Source organism: Panicum virgatum, chromosome 4N, assembly GCF_016808335.1.
Source record: "Panicum virgatum strain AP13 chromosome 4N, P.virgatum_v5, whole genome shotgun sequence".
Taxonomy (NCBI): domain Eukaryota; kingdom Viridiplantae; phylum Streptophyta; class Magnoliopsida; order Poales; family Poaceae; genus Panicum; species Panicum virgatum.
The window spans coordinates 41,008,068-41,025,443 of record NC_053148.1 but is presented as its reverse complement, the minus strand read 5'-3'; the positions used below and the strand labels follow the sequence as shown (position 1 = coordinate 41,025,443).

General features: G+C 42.3%; 1 long non-coding RNA gene across 1 annotated transcript; it reads right to left on the bottom strand.

Annotated features, from left to right (window-relative positions):
* Nucleotides 1–313: 313 nt before the first annotated feature.
* Nucleotides 314–15,338, bottom strand: LOC120668706. The gene is made up of 2 exons (XR_005672536.1): nucleotides 15,268–15,338; nucleotides 314–831 (listed from the first exon to the last, which is right to left on the bottom strand). It is a non-coding gene; the product is annotated as an uncharacterized LOC120668706 (long non-coding RNA).
* Between the last annotated feature and the right edge of the window lie 2,038 nt (nucleotides 15,339–17,376).

Sequence of the window (17,376 nt, the reverse complement as noted above, 5' to 3'; positions counted from 1 at the left end):
TTTATCTGAACACTCTTACTAAGCAAAGTATTATAGCTAATTACACCCCAAATGTACACAACTGATAGTACTATGAACACTGTATATTTTAATGAAATTCACTGTCAATATAAGAAAAAGAGGCTGCAATGCTGACAAAATACTAAAAGTGAATGTAACAAACTTCTTCAAAATAAAGAGAAAGTAAAAGGCACAAAGACAAAAATACAAATAGTGAGAGCAAACAAGCAAATATTAACATAATATATCTATGGATTACAAGTATGCCCAAAATCCGAGTGGAAGACCAGAATAAGATCCAAAAACAAGAAAAACCACAAATACAAAATATTTCTATGGATTACAAAATTTCAAAATGTTTAGGGGGACAGTGAGTAACCCCCCCCCCCCCAAATGCCAAAAGAAAATTTAAAAATATACAAAATATTTCTATGGATTACAAAATTCCAAAATATTTAGGGGGACAGTGGATAACCCCTCAAATGCCAAAAGCAAATAGATTACAAAATTTGTGCAACAACAAATTGCACAAAGGCATCAAGAACTATACTACTCCCTCCGTCCCAAAATACAAGTCATTCTAAAAATTTTACGACAGATTTACTAGAAGGTAAAATGACCATGTTTACCCCTATTTGTTACCCATATTTGGTAGTAATTGATTCTTACATGCACATGCACTTTCTAAATAGGGTAAAGTGACTTATTTTTTGGGACAAATTTTGAATCCCAGAATGACTTGTTTTTTTGGGACGGAGGGAGTAGTTACTACTATGCAGTTAATTGCATGATATTAATTTTGCAACAACAAGAACCCTGATGTCAACCATCCTGCAAAGGCATTACAAAGAAATTTTGTTAAGTCAGAAAAACTACACTACAAAATAAAATACATTTCAATAATCATGTAACTAGGAATAGAAATGATAAGAAAATGACAGCACATAAATCTTGATCCTAATATTTGGGATATCCTCCTGAGTGAATAGAGTACGGAGTACAAATCTTGGTGAAAAGAAATGATAAGAAAATGGCAGCACATAAATGCAGCCTCTCAGCAAAGCTAGAACAAGCATAGATCCAGCATAACAAGAGCTAACCCGCCAGCAGTTTGTGCGATGACTGAGAGCAGCAAGCTCAGTCTGTGACAGGAGGGGAAAGAGACACATACACACACACACGCAGAGAGAGAGAGAGAGTGCTCGGAGAGGCAGCCGACAAGGCAATCAAGAACACCGAGAGAGAGGCAGCTGAAAATGCAGGCATCGGTTGAGAAGGGCCAAAGGCACCGGTTTCCCAACCGGTGCCCCGCAACCGCGACCATTGACCTCGACTTAAGACACCGGGTTTTTCAACCGTTGCCTTAGGCTTCCATTTGTACCAGTTGGAAATACCAGCCGGTACCAAAGAGGCTGCCACGCTGACGTAAGGTGGCAGCCCCTTTGGTACCGGTTGGTATTTCCAACCGGTACCAATGATCTTTTCCCTTTTTTCCCAAATCCAGTTTTGTTTGTTATATTTATTACTGTTTATTCTTTTATAATTGCTAAACGCACTCAAGCTCTACAGTACTCTACGTTCATTGGTCGTTCGTGTTCGTTTTCAGAGAATATTTGAAACTAACTAAAAGTGAAATGCGAGCATATAATTAAGCTAATTAGACGAACTAATATATTTACAAATTTACAAACATCAAGGCATATTGTTTAAAAATATTTACAAATGTACAAGTCATGTTAGCCGTTGAACTACTAGTCCCCTCAGGATGTCGATGGAAGTCCTCTATAGATGTGACCGTCGTGGTAGAACTCGCCTCTAGGATCCAAGATCTCGTTCAAAATGAATCCGGTGAGCTGCGCGCACACGGCGTTGATCCGATCAGTAGAGTAACATTCATCCCCCATTTGAGACATCTATCATTTAGGAAAAAAGTATTAACATTATGTGCGTTAGTACAATTATGAAAATATACTAGTGAAAGGTTTGGACGTACTCTCGTTTCTTCATCAGTAGCCTTCCCGCATGGAGTCATGATGTGCAAGTAGTCGCATATGTAGTACCCGCACCAATCAGTTCCTTGTTGTTGTCTCGCACACTTAAGGAGAAACAAATAAATTACCCAATTTAGAACAATTTGGGATTATATACTTAACTAGACAAATCTTTATGAATGAACATACTGGATAATCCATGTTAACGTTCAGTTCGGGCCTCCATTGACCACGTCCTTTGTTATTTTTCACAATTTTTTTCCAAACCCTGCACTCAAAGTTAAGTTTGATATTCAGGAATTGTTATTAACAGAAAAAGGATTTGATTGTGCAAACTGAACTTACCTGTTCAAGGGGTCTATGATATGTTGGATTGCGGACTTTGGATTTCTCATTGAGTCAAAGACTATAAGATTGCCGGTCTCTACGGAAAGTAGGAGTAAAATCCAATGATAACTGCAGATATAGATAAGATATATACATAAATGTATTAGACAACTTAGTATTTATTTAGTAATATAACAGAGGTTTGAGTCGATCAAGGCTTACCCAAAGTTGTATGGTATGAATATATAGGATTTGTAACTTTTCCTAGTCAACGAATCGTACATGTTTTGGCACGTTTCTTTGTAACTTTCGTTGATCATTTTTTGGTTGACTAGCAAAGGAGACATGAAGCCGATCTGATGGTGCCATCCATGTTTTCGGCTTCTTTGGGTCTCCTATCTAAACGATGCAATAGAAATTTTATAATGCACACATATAATTATGTTCTTGTTAACAAAAATTATTAATGTAGAGGTAAGTGATACTTACAAAACCCAAATGGTGATGATAGAGGCTGTCGAGGGCTTGTCGATGGTAAATGTGATATAAATTTTGGAAGTACACCCAGAAATCGTCCTCCCCGCGGAAGAAATCATGGTCACGATACTTGACTCCAAACATTTTTCCCTTCGTCTTTCGCCATTCGCAGGTACCATCTATGCAAATTGAATATCTACGTGCCTAGACTTTTCTCCTCTTCCTCAGTGACAAAAGGTTTTCCATGCTGGAATGGAGTAATAGTGCGAGCGACAGGGATTTTTGCATCCACATGCCCCGTTGCCTCCTCTAGCGTTAATCCAGTTTCAGAAAGAAATATTGCGGCATATAGGTCCGCCTGGAGTTGTACGTCCATCGGGTGTAGGAGTGGCAACCCTGGCACCCGGAGGGGCTCGAGTTCTTTTTGTTGTGTGCCAAGCTGAGGAATGGTCTTGCCACATTTTTTCTTCAGATTTCTCACCTTGTGTGCCTTTGTCAGAGTATGATCATAGTCCGAGGGTAAGCTTTTCGGTTTTGGTGGGTTGTCTAGGTTTGCGAGAAGCTTTTTCCCTAGTTCTAGAGGTACCTTTTCCCTCGGCGGGGGACTTTAGGCTTCAATTGTTCTTTTATATATCGAGCAGTCTCCTCTTCCAACTCCTCAACGGTTTTCTCGTAGGTTAATTGTTTTTCGACCGTTTTCTGCTTCTTCTTTGAGGGTCCAGCCGCTGGGAGGGATGCTGTCTTTTTCTTTCCCTTTTCTGGTGCAGGAGGAGTTGGAGTACTCGTGGCCCTTTGCGTTGGCGGAGACGGTGGTGAAGGAGGTGGCAGTGGGGATGGCGGTGAGGTAGGCCGCAGAGACGGGCGATCAGTCTGCACGGGAGCCGCTGTGCTTGCAGTAAGTTTGATGTCGGCCTTGCGCCATAGAACGACCCCGTGCAGTGCGTCTCCCAATGTCTTCTCTCCATCCCCTCCAACGAAGTCGAGCTCAAGATCCTCATTGTTTCCAACTATCTGCTCGACTGTGACGGAGGTGTAGCCAGGGGGGTATCGGCCTTCCATGAGTTGTAGTAGAAGGATTCAGGGGCAGGGCTGACCCGTATGCGACATGAATGGATATATTTCTTGCTCGCACATGAAGCTCGCACGGTATCGGTATGGTGACATCATCCACTGGATACCTCTAGTCATCTACCGCCGGTGGCTCAATCTGGGGTTGCTTTTCCGCTTGTACGTCGGGCGCCGCTGTGGATGCACAGTTGCTGCGTCGCTGAGAGGCCGGGCTTATCACAACATCCGGGTGCGACCCAGCAGTGCCCCTTTGGCTCAGAGCTAGCTGCACCGCCTCATTGACCCTGGCGTCCATCTGAGATTCCAAGGACGCAACCTTCTTGTTCATCTTTTCTTCTATGGCACGAAGTTTCTCTTCCTGTTCGGCTATGCTCTTTCGGTGAGTCTTGTAAGAGGGATCTCCGGCCCAAGCAACTTTCCATGGGACCACGCCGATGCCGCAGGCTCGTCCAGGGTGTGTTCCGGATTCTTTAATGCCCTTGTCAGCTCATCATTCTCCCTTTGAGGATGGAATGTTTCTTGTTGAGTCTCTTCTATTGCAGTGACTAGATCGCGGGACACTTCTTGCATATGCTCGGGCACGACCAAATTTCCATCCAACTGGTTTAGTGTCACGCCATTAGCAAATAACCACCACTTGGATCTATCCGGCCAATCCCAAGTCATCGGCCTGATGCCTCTATCCATAAGGTCCTGCTCCATCTTCTGCCATTTTTTAACTGACTTCTTGTACCCGGCAGCCCCAAGGTGGTGGCTGTACTTCTTATTTGCTGCATTCACCTTGGCTTGTTCGGATTTTTTTTGGCTTCCTCTGATAGTTTGTATTGTTTGAACTCCTCCCAGTATGGTTTAACCTGAGGAAGATCGTCCCAGTTCGGCTCCTTATCCTTCTTGATGTAATTGGTGTACAACTTCTTCTTGAAAGTTGCAAAGGCAAGGGCCATCTTTCTCAAGGCACATTTCTTCACAAGTTCTTGGTCAACTCCTTCAGAAAGAGTGAACATATCCTTGAGTTCTGCCCATAGCATTTCCTTCTGATGTGCAGGCACGGCGTGTTGCTATTCTTCGGGTTTGGTCAGTTTTCCATAGTCTTGTGGTGATCGGAATTCTTGCCCGAACAATAACCCCACATTGGTTGACAAATTTTGTGCTAGCATCCTCTAGAGCACTTGGACAGCCCTCTGCGTCCACTTCTGTGACGACCTTTCTTCCCTTCATTTTCTTGGTTGGCCGGCGTCTCCCTTTTGACTGGCTCAACGAAGTCGATGCGGAGGTCGACTAAATTACAGAAAAGATATGTTAATCGCAAAACTAATCTACCGAAGTCACCATGCATATAGTTTTAAGATCCGTACTCGAACATGCTGCTGTTGATTGGGCGGCGGCGCAAAGTCATCTTCTTCTTCATCGGCATCTCCAGACATATTCAGGAACGAATCAGCTATCCGAGCATCTTATTCAGCGATTGGCTGGGTGGTGTTGGCCCTCGTATCTTCGTTTATTGCGTCCAACATGTATTGCCCGGCGTCCTGCTCATCACCGAAGGGGTCCATCCTTAACTGAAACCGTAAAAATGTGTTAGAGTATGTGTCCAGCCTTAAATGAAGCAGGAGAATTCAATTCTTTGAACGAATATGCATGTTTGAGAGAGAGAGTGTGTGTATGTTAGAGGGAGAGAGAAAGAGAGAGAGAGAGTTAGTGAGTGTGTGTGTGTGTGTGTGTGTGTGTTAGTGTGAGTGAGTGAGTGTGTGTGTGTGTGTGTGTGTCGTGGAACGGGGTCGAGGAACCGGGTCGAGGAACGGGGTTGAGGGTCGAGGTCTAGAGTTGAGGGTCGAGGGATGGCGAATGCGTGAGTTAGAGAGCGAATACAAAATTACTCGTCGTTACTCATTGTCGTTACTCGTCGTTAGTTGTCGTCGTTACACGAGTTACATGATAAATACATGAGTTACAGAAATACATGATAAATACATAAATACAAGCATTATCCACTCTCTATTTAAATACATGATTAAATAAAGTCTCTCTAATAACTAAATTCTATAACTAAATTATACACTATATATAAAGCATATAAAGTGGCTAGGAAAGTCCTTATAGGCGTACAGTATTAAAATGCAGTATGAAAATATATTTAAAGTGATAGGTATTGTTCATGTTATACTTGCCTTCCTCAAACTGCTCCTGCTGCTCAAACTGCTCAGAAGATGGCTGCTCTGGGTATTGGTACTGGGGCTCCTCAGATGGATCAACGTCTACTCACGAACACATGGCCAAAACAATACACAACATAAACATACATGCAAACAATGGAATATACTAAGAAACAGTACAACAATACATAAAAACAGCAAATAAACTAAACTAGAACTATTCTACGCGTTACAACGATCGCGTGGACATAAAGAACGCCTAAAACGGAGCTAGAACGCGAAAACTAGGCCTAAAACAAGGTCCAGGGGCTTAACTGTAAGAAAAATAGAGTTTCTGGGGGTTTTCTGCAAAAACTAGGGACTAAAATATAAAAACCGAAAAGATCCAGGGGCTAACGCGTGAAAAGGTCAGGGGTGGACGGCGGGTTCTAAAAGGGAAAAACGCAGGGGGCCTAAGTGCTAAAAACAGGGCTTAACTGGAAATATTTTTGAAGGCGCATGGACTGCGGGTTGATTCTAAAGAAATGGAGGGGCTCTTTAGAAAAAAGGGTGGCGCTGACCGGTATCTGGTATGTTTGACTCGGGCTCGGGTTGACTCGGGCCGTCCGATCTGGATCGTGTGGCCTGGGAGGGACTCGGCGCGCGGGCGGCGGCGTAGGGTCATCGGAGCTGAGTCTCCGCGGCGACGCGGGGCTGGAAGCTCGCCGGCGTTGGCCAATCTAGCGATCCAGAGCTTGGTTCGGCCTGAGGTTTGTCTCAGAAGCACGAGAATGACACGCGTGGTCCACCTGAGGCGACATTTGGGCACGAGATGGCTCGGAGCGGGGTGTTCGGCGGTGAGGGCGGCTCGGCGTGGCGGCGCATCGCCGGCGCAAGGTCTTCGAGGGGTTCCAGTGTGGGAACCGGGGTGCAGGGGGTCGTGGAGGAACAGGGGAATGCGTGGGTGCTCACCGGGCCCTGGAAACGGGAGGAGCGTCGATGCAGAGGGGTCGACGGCGAGGATCGGCGACGAGTTGCGGGCGGCGCTCGGGGACGGGCCGCTGTAGAGGTCGGAGTAGAGAGCAGCAGAGAGGAAGAGGCGGCGGCGCGACGCTGTAGCAGCGGCGGCACGACTATGCGACGGTGCGCACGCGGAGATGGTGGGCGGCGGCGGTCGACCGGAGGAAGGTGATGAGCAGTAGAGATCTGGGAGGAAGAAGACAACGGCTTTATACTCGTGGCCAAGGGTACCGGCTAAAAAATCTAACTGGTGCCTTAGGCAGGCCTTAGGTACCGGTTGCATATACAACCGGTGCCTTAGGCGAGGCCTTAGGTACCGGGTCTCCGCACAACCAGTGCCTAAGGGCCCAACGGGCGGGAAATGAAAAGACCCTATGGTACCGGGTGGATATCCAAAACCGGTACCTTAGGCCATTTAAAGTTCACTTTTCACAAATCTTTGACCCAGTTTGAACGGAATTCTTCAGTATCTCAATGGTAACGCTCGGTTATTTGGGCTCCGCGGCCATGGTTCGACTCCCGCGCGACGCCCCACTTTTTTTTACCCAAATAGGACCCTAATGTACTGGTTGGATTTTCCAACCGGTACCAAATGTTCTCTTTTCTTTTCCCTTTTCTTTTTCTCTTGTAAATCTATTAATTGCCTCATAATTCATAATAAATCTGATAATTGCCTAGAAAATCTGATAATTATCTAATAATTTAAATAATTGTCTAATAGTTAAAATAATTGTCTAATAAATTTGTTATTTGCTCAATAAATTTATTAACTGCCTAGTAAATCATTCAACTAAGAAAATATTAACTATGGTTTTAGGTGCACAATAATAAATCGTTTAAATGTGTTATTTGCTCAATAATTTTAATTACTACACAATAAATCATTTAGGTGCATAACTAATTATTTTAATTACATAATAAATCATATAATTGCATAATAAATTATTTAAATGCAAAATAATTCTAAATACTACATGATAAATCATTTAGGTGCATAACTAATCATTTTAATTGCATAATAAATCAAATAATTGTCCAATAAATCAATTCATTGTATAAGAAATCTAATAATGTTCACAGAAAATATTACAAGATACTATCATTCAACTAAGGGAATATTAACGATGGTTCGCTTTACAATCGTCCCTTCATTATGATCTTGACGTGCGTACAGAGCCTCCTCTTCGGCTAAAAGAATACTTGTGTCAACCTCCACTGCGAACGGAGTCATATCTTCAACCTTATTGTATTCTTCTTCATCTGTGACATCGTCGACTCCCACAATTTTCCTTTTTCCTGCCAGAACAATATGGCGCTTTGCCTCATCTCCGGCACCTACAAAACTTGATTTATTCCTGGACTTGTCCTTTCTCGTTTTGCTAGACATGTCCTGCACATTGAAAACTTGAGTGACATCTTTAGCTAGGACGAATGGTTCGTCTCGATAGCCAAGCTCTTTGAGGTCTACCGTTGTCATTCCGTACTCGTCGATATCGACACCTTTTCCTGTGAGTTTAACCCATTGACAACGAAATAGAGGTATCTTCAACGGCCCATAGTCGAGTTCCCAGATCTCTTCAATGTAACCAAAATATGAGTTCGTTTGGCCACTAGAGTCGGTGGCATCTATACGGACACCACTATTTTGATTGGTGCACTTGTTATCTTGGGCCCTTGTATAAAATGTGTAACCATTAATTTCATATCCTTGGTACATCAGGATTGAATTTGCCGGACCCCTGGCCAGCCAAGCTAGCTGCTCATGAATTTGATCGTTGGCCATGACTTCCTTCTGCAACCAGGTGGCGAATGTATCGTTATGATGTTTTGTAATCCATGTCTCAGACTTCAAAGGGTATATACTTCGCAGAATTTGCATGTGCTCCTCCATGTATGGAGCCACCAAGGCTGATTGTTGCAGAACTGTGAGATGTGCTTTGCTCAACGTGGCAAGATCTGTGGCATTTACTTATTTTTTTCCAAGTGTGCCCTTTCCAATCAGCCGCCCCTCATGACGTGATACTAGAATCCCAATTGGGCAGAGTTCTTCCACATAGTCAACACAAAATTCAATGACCTCCTCTGTGACGTAACCCTTCGCAATGCTTCCTTCTGGACGAGCCCGATTACGAACGTATTTCTTTAGTACTGCAAAGTATCGTTCAAAAGGGAACATATTATGAAGGAAAACAGGACCGAGAATACCAATCTCTTTGACCAGGTGAACTAGAAGATGTGTCATAATATTGAAGAATGATGGAGGAAATATCATTTCAAGATTAACTAAACTTTGGACAACATCCTCTTGTAGCCTGCTTAAACTCAATGGATCGATTGCCTTCTGAGAAATTGTGTTGAGAAATGCGCATAGCTTTATGATTGTTGCTCGAACATTAGCTGGTAGAATACCTCTAAGTGCAACTGGAATCAATTGCGTCATCAACACGTGACAGTCATGGGACTTTATGTGTGCGAATTTCTTCTCTTTCAAGTTTAGTAGCCTCTTTATATTCGAAGAGTAGCTTGATGGGACCTTGATACTGTTCAAACAGTCAAACATACTTTGCTTCTCTTCCTTACTAAGAGTGTAGCACGCAGGACCTAGATAATGACGTCCTTTATCCCTTTTTTCTGGATGTAGGGCGACCCATTGTTTCATACGTTGAAGATTTTGCCGCGCTTCCAATGTATCCTTTGGCTTACCGTAGACACCAAGGAAGCCTAGAAGGTTCACACAAAGATTTTTTGTTAGGTGCATCACATCAATTGCGTGGCGGACGTCTAAGTCTTCCCAATAAGGTAACTCCCAAAAAATACTCTTCTTCTTCCACATAGGTGCATGTCCGTCATCACTCTGCACTGATCTGCTGTTGGGTCCTTTTCCGAATACTACTTTTATATCTTTGACCATTTCAAATACCATTTTCCCACAACGGTGCCTAGGCTTGGTACGATGATATGCCTTTCCATCGTAGTGAGCATGCCTTCTCCTTAATTTGTGATTGATCGGAAGAAATCGACGATGACCCTTATACACGATCTTCCTACAGTGCTTGAGGTACATGCTTTGGATTTCTTCTAAACAATGGGTGCATGCCCTATAACCCTTATTGGATTGTCCGGAGAGATTACTTAGTGCTAGCCAATCGTTGGTGGTTACGAAAAGCAATGCACGTAGGTTAAAATGATCCTCTGCATGCGCATCCCACATACGAACACCCTCATCTTTCCACAACAATAGAAGATCCTCAATCAGTGGTTGCAGATACACTTCTATATCATTACCGGGTTGCTTCGGGCCGGGGATAAGTACCGGCATCATAATGAATTTCCGCTTCATACACAACCAGGGAGGAATGTTGTATATACAGAGTGTCACAGGCCAGGTACTATGGCCACTGCTCTGCTCACCGAAAGGATTCATGCCATCCGTACTTAAGCCGAACCTTATATTCCTCGCTTCATTTGCAAATGTTGGGAATGTTCTGTCCACTTTTCTCCACTGCGACCCATCAGCGGGGTGTCTCAACATATTGTCTTGCTTACATTCTTCTTTGTGCCATCGCATCAATTTAGCATTCGTTTTGTTCATGAACAAACGTTTCAGATGTGGTATTAGAGAAAAATACCACATCACCTTGGCAGGCACCCTTTTCTTGACATGCATCCCCTCAACGTCGCCTGGATCATCTCGAGGGATCTTATACTGGCATGCGTTGCATACAGGGCATGAATCCAAATTTTCATACTCACCTCAATATAGGATGCAGTCATTAGGACAAGCATGTATCTTCTGTGCCTCTAATCCTAAAGGACAAACAACTTTTTTTGCCTCGTATGTTGTCTCCGGCAAGGTGTTACCCTCAGGGAGTAAGTTTTTTATAAGTTTCAGCAACTCCTCGAATCCCTTGTCAGACAAACCATTTGATGCCTTCCATTGCAATAATTCCAATGTGGTACCCAACTTCTTTTGGTCTTGTTTGCAATCAGGGTACAACAATGTTCTGTAGTCCTCCAACATACGCTTCAGATCTCTCGATTCCTTTTCTGTTTTGCAACCTTCCTCAGCTTCACGCAGCATCTGACCAAGATCATCTTCTACAACGTATCCTTCAGTATCTTCTTCAGGCTCACCCATTGCAGTGTCGTTGAAAAAGGAATTATAATTGGCTGCAAAGTCAGGAATCCTGTCCTCTTCTTCTACATTATTATCCAGCACAATTCCTCTTTCGCCATGCTTGGTCCAAATATAGTAGTTCGGCATGAAACCACTATTGAACAAGTGACTATGGATGGTTCTTGATGATGAGTAATCCTTCTCATTCTTACAGAATTTGCATGGACAACGAACGAAACCGCCATACTTGTGTTTCTCGGCCGCTTCTATGAATTCATGCACGCCATCCATGAACTCCTTTGAACGCCGGTCGGCCATGTACATCCATTGCCGACTCATCTGGGTCCACAATACATTTATATACATCATTGTACTGTACAAATAGATCATTCATACTACCAATTTATAACAATATATTTATATAATTGATAATGCATATAACTATAATAAATAGATGCTATTCACTTATCAAATAAATTGAAAAAACATATAAATACAATAATTTGACAGTATTCAAATATCAAATAAATTGATAACGTATATAACTACAATAAGATGCTACAAATAAAAATAATTATCATATATATAAACTAAATCAAGTAATAACTGTTTCTAAAAATTAATTGCTAAGTTATAAAGAAAAATAACTAACTTTTTTTTTCAAAAAAAGCAAAAATTCGCCTCCCCTCACCCCACTCAGCTGCCATGAACAGTGAGTTCACGGCAGCTTGAGAGGGGGAGGGGCTGGGGTATTTATAGGCTCGGGCGAAAGGCACCGGTTGATTTCAATGACCCGGTGCTAAAATTAATTCAATAGCACCGGGTCAAGGCACCAATCGGTGCCTTAGGCCCGAGCTCCTGGCAGCTGCCACGTTTCATTTCCATAGGAACCGGTTATTCCTATAAACCGGTGCCTTTATCGCCGCCTTCATTTGGTACCGGGTGGTGGTTCAGACCGGTTCCTATGGTCATGCATTGGAACCGGTTGGAACCACCACCCGGTGCCAATTGCCCTCCACTAGATCGGTCGATGGCCAAAGGTACCAGCTGCTGTTGCAGCCGGTACTGGCCAGGACCGATGGCCCGTTTTCTAGTAGTGTAATGCCTCTATCTCGATCAGGCACTTGATCTGAAATAATCCTAGTAGTCATCAGGACTAGCTTACAGATAATTAAACATTCTTAGTCAGATATATAGATCATGCTGCCCTGATGTAGTAAGATGCATATAGCTTCATCTTTGGGATTTCACAAAATCAACCTGATGTGTAGCAGATATCCCTAGCCGGCCGGCCAGCTGCGGTCATGCTATCGCATGTTGAATTGACAACGAACTTGAATTCATCACTCCCGAATCTTCATTGACTATGTGTTAATTGTTGGTTGTTACTTCACATGTGACACTGTAATTATATTGATATTAGTAGGTAAGAACAACTGTTCTTCTAGATGTGACACACCCAGTCCACATACAGCATATATACATCTATATGATATATCTTGGTTCCCATGCATGGGAGGGAGTTGATCAAATCTTATATTATATAGCTAAGTATGTACAAATATATACCAAACAGAGGCATGTGCCATAAAACTCATCAATAATCACCAGATAGTAAACAATGGAATCATCACTCTCAAGTAATGTAATATAACAAAGATAATAGGGTTTTGAACTCTAAATTTCAACAGGTTATTGGCATGCCAATATTATTTGGGCCATCAATTTTAAATTTATTTATTTCCTTGAAAGCATCCACATGTGTGACAAGGTCTCTGTGTTGAAGTAGCCTGGCGCCGTACGAGTGGGTCAAAGGTATGTACTGACATGGTCTTAGCTGATCCTGTTATTAGTTGGGCTTACCGTGCCCAGTTAACCTTCAGTGTACGTTGTCATTTCGTCAAGTAGGTTTGAATTTAAGGCCAGTGCACCTCCTGACTCGGCTGATTATTATGCGGATCATATGTTTAGACCTCGCTCCAAAGTCTGATCTGATAAGCGTCGTACGTTTTGTTTCAGAGGATTCTTTTTTCATAAATTTCCTAATAATACTTCATGATTAAATAAGATCTGTCTATGTCTTACTCGAGTGATTTGGGAGAGTCCTACACTCAGGTGATTTAGTCCTTTATTTCACCCAAAAAAAGTCAAACAAAAAATCGAGTGAAACAAAGGACTTGCTCACCTAAAATATATAACCATCATATCAGAAATCAACGAAATGTTATGCAAAAAATTAACAGAATATTTCTTTGTATCACAAATGTTCTGAAATTTATTTAAGCATTCTTACTTCACAAATGTTCTGAAATTTATTTAAGCATTCTTACTAATCAAAGTAAATTACACTCCAAATGAACACAACTGACAATAGTATGAACACTGAAACTCTCAACGAAATTCACTGTCAATATAAGATAAACAGACTGTAATAACATTGACTTAATGTCCTGGAATAATAAATAGAATATCAAAATCATCATAAATTGCAAAAATGACAGAAAGTTTGTATGGATTATAAACATTCTGAATTTTATCTGAACACTCTTACTAAGCAAAGTATTATAGCTAATTACACCACAAATGTACACAACTGATAGTACTATGAACACTGTATATTTTAATGAAATTCACTGTCAATATAAGAAAAAGAGACTGCAATGCTGACAAAATACTAAAAGTGAATGTAACAAACTTCTTCAAAATAAAGAGAAAGTAAAAGGCACAAAGACAAAAATACAAATAGTGAGAGCAAACAAGCAAATATTAACATAATATATCTATGGATTACAAGTATGCCCAAAATCTGAGTGGAAGACCGGAATAAGATCCAAAAGCAAGAAAAACTACAAATACAAAATATTTCTATGGATTACAAAATTTCAAAATGTTTAGGGGGGCAGTGAGTAACCCCCCAAATGCCAAAAGCAAATTAAAAAATATACAAAATATTTCTATGGATTACAAAATTCCAAAATATTTAGGGGGACAGTGGATAACCCCTCAAATGCCAAAAGCAAATGGATTACAAAATTTGTGCAACAACAAATTGCACAAAGGCATCAAGAACTATACTACTCCCTCCGTCCCAAAATACAAGTCATTCTAGAAATTTTAGGACAGATTTACTAGAAGGTAAAATGACCGTGTTTACCCCTATTTGTTACCCATATTTGGTAGTAATTGATTCTTACATGCACATGCACTTTCTAAATAGGGTAAAATGACTTATTTTTTGGGACAAATTTTGAATCCTAGAATGACTTGTTTTTTGGGACGGAAGGAGTAGTTACTACTATATATGCAGTTAATTGCATGATATTAATTTTGCAACAACAAGAACCCTGATGTCAACCATCCTGCAAAGGCATTACAAAGAAATTTTGTTAAGTCAGAAAAACTACACTACAAAATAAAATACATTTCAATAATCATGTAACTAGGAATAGAAATGATAAGAAAATGACAGCACATAAATCTTGATCCTAATATTTGGGATATCCTCCTGAGTGAATAGAGTACGAAGTACAAATCTTGGTGAAAAGAAATGATAAGAAAATGGCAGCACATAAATGCAGCCTCTCAGCAAAGCTAGAACAAGCATAGATCCAGCATAACAGGAGCTAACCCGCCAGCAGTTTGTGCGATGACTGAGAACAGCAAGCTCAGTCTGTGACAGGAGGGGAAAGAGACACATACACACACACGCAGAGAGAGAGAGAGTGCTCGGAGAGGCAGCCAACAAGGCAATCAAGCACACACAGAGAGAGAGAGGTAGCTGAAAATGCAGGCGCCGCAGCAAGGATGCGGAAGCTGCTCAGATGGGGACGGCGGAGGCGGCGCAGGTGTAGACGCTAGCGGAGGCACTACAGCAACCACAATGGGATCACAGTCGAATTCATCAAGAAAAATTGCAAATATTTGATGAGAACGGGCAACTGAATCGAGATGTGGAGAAGGAGAATCACGCGGAACGAACCAAACTAACAGGAACGCCAACAACTAGGATCACTGGGGAACAAAATCACAGAGTAAATACAAAGCAATCCGAAGAAATGACAACACAATAGGAAATAGAAACATCATAAAGGACGAGATCTAGAGAGAAGGAATGGAAAACACCAAGGGAGCTCACCGGAACCCTAGCGAGTCGCCGCTCGGCTGCGAGAGCAGAGCAAAAGGGGAAAGCGGGGAAGAACTGAATAACAAAATACGAGATGAGAACGATTGATAACAGGCTGACAACTAGGTCCTACATGGCAGAAGCAAACACAAAATGAAGGGAAGAGATGACGGCGGGGACAAAATCGGACGGCCAACAAATCGGGTGACAGAGCCGAGAGAATCACTCAAGTGACGGATAGCTTTTCCTTTAAATAAAGTTGGTTCAGGCTCTATAAAAAGGTCCTTAAACAGTCGAAATTTAATTTGTTGATAATATGACAACATGCATCGGACTTGTCATGCTTAATTAGTTTATCAGCTAATATGTATTAGGATTGGCCAGAAAAAAAAAGCTGTTCTAGCAAAAGAGCTGGCGTGTGTTGATTTCTCTGACTCAGATGAACAGTAGGCGACAACGAAGCTGCTGACCAACTTGGAACCAGAGGAGAAGCAAAAGGCACGCATGCATGCTAGACCTAACCGAGCCCAAACGACAGGCGACTACACATTGGGCCCCCGTGCAGGCCCATGAGTGGTTCAGCCTGGTGGGCCCATGGTTCCATTCATGGGGAGGCAATGCAGATGCAGGGTAAACCCTAGCTAGGCCTCCACAGTAGGTTTTTAGGTTTTACCGGCCCCCCTTGAATGCCAAACAGTGTGCCCTCCTGCAGGCAGGCTGCAGCTGCGCTGTTTGTTTCTCCTTGTCCTTGGCCCATGCTGGGCTGGTGGCCGGCTGTTCATGGATGTGTATATACAACTATACATACCACAAGGTTTGTTTGCTTGCCATGTTATTAGCAATGGGTGATTAGCGGTCCTATATATCATAGATAGAAAGCATACATGCATATATGTAAATATACATATATCGATCGTCTCTCTATATATATATCTCTAGATGTAGCTATACCTAACTGATTCCTGAACAAATTTTCAGTAATAACTACTGTGTGCGATTATTGAACATTATTTTACTGAATCTGAATGTGATTCAGTATTTCGGCAACTTGGTTCAGTAATTTCTGATCATTTTGGTCAGTAATTTGACTGCTGGGTGTAGAATAAATGCTATGTAGAATATAATGTTACCGTATATATATAGAGAGAGAAAATAAATGCACATATGTAAATATACATATATAAAAAAAATATGTGCATATACATATACATATATGCATTGTGTAGTACCAGCAGCAGTAGTCTACTGCCGCTAAGGAATCACTGATCTCGCAGTGTATGCATGGCAGGGCTATGCGGAGGGAGAGAGAGAGAGGGTACAGCTAGCACGCCCTGTGTACATGAAGCGCAGCGTAATGGCGCACAGTAACTTGGAACCGACAAGCAAGGTTCAAGGTATAATGGGAGGCAGACTAGATGAACAGTGGCGAGCGTCAATGGCGAACAGCGCGGGTGCAGGAGGAAAAAGAGGCCGGCGTTGTTGTTCGCTAGATAGATTATAATCAGTTTATCGGTGGAAATAAGCGATAATCCCACCAAACGTCTTGATTATTTTCGCTTCTCTGGTAATCGCTTTAGAGATTTGAACTACGAGAAACGAGAATCGAGAAATGAGAAAATCTTCACTTCTCTTGGCCACGCTTAGATTATAAGCTAAACGAAAACAAACAGAGCCATAGATAGATTACGCTCGATCCATCAGCTCCCGCCGGCCGATCGGTGGAGCACGCATCCGCATTGATGGGCTTGACTGGGACGGCTCGCCCTCTTCCGCTGTTCATCCGATCCGTGCCATGCTGCGCGCTAGCTACCTGCTGCATGTGTGCTGCCGTGGAGGTGGAGCCCAGCCGATCGATCTGGCAATCTCTCCCTCTCATCAGAGAAAAGGGATGTATATCATCATTCATCAGTGCGTGCGACAAAAGGGATATATATATTTTTTCTTTAATTTTGGGACCGGACAAAGGGATAGTTTGTCCTACGCATGTGGTGGCGGGTGCTTCTCAAATTCATAAACAAATGTATTGCTACATTGGATACTGCTGATCTTCGCTAGCTATTGACATACGCGTTTCTGCAATTTTTCTTTTCTTTTTGCAAATAATCCATATATTTCATGTAA